The sequence below is a fragment of the Sus scrofa genome, chromosome 7 (assembly GCF_000003025.6).
Source record: "Sus scrofa isolate TJ Tabasco breed Duroc chromosome 7, Sscrofa11.1, whole genome shotgun sequence".
NCBI lineage: Eukaryota > Metazoa > Chordata > Mammalia > Artiodactyla > Suidae > Sus > Sus scrofa.
In genome coordinates, this window is record NC_010449.5 from 90,151,672 (window position 1) to 90,155,859 (window position 4,188).

The window sequence follows — 4,188 nt, forward strand, 5'->3', positions numbered from 1 at the left end:
TGACCCATTGATCAAGGCCAGGGATTAAACCCACATCCTCATGGATACTAGTCTGATTTATTTCTGCTGCACCAAAATGGGAACTCCCTGTTTCTCTACCCTTGAATCCATCACTTCTCCCTGAAGATGTCCAACCAGAGTGTGTTGCCCATCAGCAAAGAAGTTCCAACCAAGAGACCTGTAATGACCATGTGATCACAGCATAAGAGAAGATCCATTTAGAATTTTTTAGTTCTTATTCAATTTGTACCCAAGTCAATAATAAATTTTTAAAAAGTCTGGCAGGGATTCCCATGTTCCAAGCCATTCTAATGCATGTGAAGCCTTTTGCATCTGGTATATCTGTGAAGCCATTACTACCCTTCAGAGCAGACAGAAAAAGAAGTTGCTGAGTTTTGTGAGAGCCACAATGACAAGGATGGAAAGTAAAAATGCTTATATGCTAGAAAAGAGCATTTACACCAATAACTAAGAGGTATGTAAGTAAGAGTTTCTTAACTCTCCATTCAGAGGCAGAACCAAGAGACAAAGTAGAATCATCCATCCTCTCAACCTGAACACAGAACCAGAAATACAAAGGCCCAAGTGCTCTAAGCTAAGGACTCTGAGAGAGAGAGAGAGTGTGCGAGACCAAGAGAGAGAGAGTAACAGGCAGGCAGAGAATGAATGACACAGAGACAGAGAGAGAGCCTGAGGGAGTCCAGAGATAGAAATGAGGCAAAGAAGATATGATTCTAAGAGATGGAGGAGAGAAAAGCACAAGGCCCAAAATAAGGGGAAGCAAAGAGCACCAAAAAGGAAAATCAACAGCAGAATGAAAGAGAAAAAGCATTTGATGGGCAAGACAAAGGAAACCAAAGGAAAGGGAAAATAAGAGGAATCAAAACGAAAGGGGAGGTGGAATAGGTTAATGACTTCTGGGTGGGCTGAGAGCCCCTAAGAACCTGATGAGGCCCCTGATGTCCTTTCTGCATTTGGCCCCTAAGAACTTGATGAGGTGCCTGATGTCCTTCCTGCATGATGTCCTTCCTGCATTTGGCGAGGGGAGTAACTACAAAGCACGGTCTAAGCAAGCTTATTAACATTTGCTCTCTAAGAGCATGGACTCTGGGTTCAGACAGATCCAAATCAGATCTGTGGACAAGACACTTAACCTTTTAATTTTTAATTTGAGCATCTGTAAAATGGGGGTAATAACCTGCTTCATGGGATTGTTGTGAAGGTTAAACATGGAAAAGTACATAAAATGCCATCATAATAACCTGACATATAATGGCTGCCCAATGGATGTTAGTTTCATCTCTTTTTCTACATTAGTCATTCTGTGTTGGTCTTTTTTATCAAAAATTCTCTGGAGTTCCCGTCGTGGCTCAGTGGTTAATGAATCCAACTAGGAACCATGAGGTTGCAGGTTCAATCCCTAGCCGCGCTCAGTGGGTTAAGGATCCAGCGTTGCCATTTGCTGTGGTGTGGGTCGCAGATGCGGCTTGGATCCCAAGTTGCTGTGGCTCTGGCGTGGGCCGGCAGCTACAGCTCTGATTAGACCCCTAGCCTGGGAACCTCCACATGCTGCGAGAGCAGCCCTAGAAAAGGCAAAGAGACAAAAAAATAAAAAAATAAATTTGTACTGCCTCCCCACCCTACTGCAGACCCTGGCTTTCAATTTTAAGTTCTTTAAGGCAAGAACTTGTGTCTTTACCAGAGAATCCTCAGTGTTTTGCAGTGCCTGGCACAGGCCGATAGTCAAGAAGTAAGTGGACAAGTATTTGCTGAATGAATGAATGAACAAACAAATGAGTAAATGAGTTAAGGGACAATAGGCTTCCTTTGGGGGGAGTTTAGTTACTATATAATCAGGGTTGAGTGCAGAAAACTGGTCCAATCATTCAAGTAGAGAGCTTAATATTGGGTATCAGGGGTTTACAAAAATATTGGCAGAACTGGAGGAGCATCGATCAGCCAGCGAGCTGCCACTCGACTATGGATTTCAAGGTCACCCAACCATGACAAGCTGCAGATTAGGAAGCTGCTGCTTTGGCTATGGCCACAACTACCCTTTATACCCACAAATCTGCTGACTACACAAGAATCCTGTGCCACCGCTACAACTCTTCCAATACTCACATGCCATGACCTAGCTTGCCAATGACAACAGCTATAGAAAAAAAATGGCAGCTGCCTCCTTTCTTCCAAATCTAAGCCCAGGTATATCTAATTGGCAGAACAAAATCTGCATCCATGAGTCTGGAACATGCAAGTTTTTAAATAGCTTCCTAACCATATTAAATTAGGAAGAGGGTGGGGTGAAGACTGAAAGAGCCAAACCATGTCTGCAAGTTCTTTTAATCAAATGAGAGAAAGGTTGAGTTATGAGAGAGGACAAAGCAAGTCAAGAAACAGGAAGGGCTAAGGGATACATGGACGTAAAGATATGTTCCATGGCCCTATTTTACAGTATTGTTCCAATTCAAACAGTTGGGCCTATCATCAGACCTACTGTATGTTTTGGGGTTTATAAAACTTGCTCACATCAGATACAGAAGAATGAAATTCACAAATTCACCCCTTTTTCAAAATATTGTTTCTTCCATGACTTTTTTTTTTTTTTTTGCTTTTGGCCCCATCCACGGCATGTGGAAGTTCCTGGGCCAGGGATCAAACCCACACCACAGTTTCAACAATGAGGGATTCTTTCTTAACATTTAACTGCACCACAAGGGAACTTCCTCTTCCATGCCTTTGTGTAGAAGACATCCAGTATTCTAGAAAGAAATTACAGTAATTAATACAAGGATCTGTCCTGCCAAATGTTTCCTTGGAATCTTGAAAAACCTTTCCATCTGTTGCATAGAGGAGGCAGGTTTTCCAAACAAACTTCTGAAAGTATCACAAGCTGTGGCGGCCATGAAATGGGCCTCACAAACTCCCAACTGCAGGGAGTGTAACTGCTCAAGGGCCCCAAGCTGCTGCTGGCTCTGCCACCCTTTGAAATTCATCACTATGGGGCACCAAGGCCACTTTTCCCACAGGCTCCTCCCAGGCAATGACTAAGTACAGCCAGGAGCCTAGGCAGGCTCTTTCCTTGGAGAAATGGGACTCCTTTAATGGATGACTTTGGTTCAAGGACGCCTCCAGAGCCTTGCCAAACTTTTCTTAGAACTTCCCTTTGCCTGCTCAGCATCTAGGGTGTTCTCACGCAATCTTTCTTTCCTCTCTTCTTCACTCAAGGTCAGATTTGCGCCACAATCTTATGGCTCTGCTAGCCTCTCTCAGCTTCCTTCCCCTGTCGCTAACATTTTCCTAGGCATTTCCCTTAATAAAATCCTGTCTTGGCAACTGTTTTCTGGAGGACCAGGACTATCACATGAATCAGGCTGGGAGAAGCCTTACAGCTGATCTTTAGTGTCCCAAGTATGTCAACAGGGAGGGAGATACGCAGGAGGTGGGGATAAGAGGGTCAGTATGAGACCATTCAGAGTAAGCCTCTTACACAGCAGGGGAACCATGTTTCACATATAAGTGTATCTAATGAGAGAACAGCTTCCAGTCATGAGAGAGGAGGACGTCAGAGAAGAATAGGAAGAGCTAAGAGATATAACATGACTACTCTATGACTGTGAGTTTCCAAGATTGTTCCGATTCAAATATTTCGGACTTTATGTTCTTTTTTGAGCTTATAAAACATGCTCATATCAGGTACAGAAGAACAAAATTTACCTCAATCCTGAATATCATGTATACCTATATACACATCTGTGTGTATATGTGTTTGCGTAGAAGCAACTATTAAAAGAAGGACATTTTGTATCATTAAGCTTTGTCAAGAAAATCTCCTTTCTTGAATAGGTAAAATAATTTAAAATGCATAAAAGTTATTTTTTCTCCTGCCTGTATTCAGGCAATTTTTTTTTCCTTTTGATGAGTTTTTATTGTTAAGAGCTCAGTATTTTTGCTTAAACTGTTATTAAATCAGAGCTTTTCTTGATTATTTCATTTCTGAATATACTCCTTGTTAGGATAGGTAGGTAAGTAGATAGACAGGTTAAGATGGACAGGCATACAGACAGACAGGTATATCTATTTTTTTATATTACTCAATGAATTTATTACATTTATAGTTGCACAATGATTATCACAATCCAATTTTATAGCATTTCTATCCCAAACCCCCAGCACATTCCCTTACCC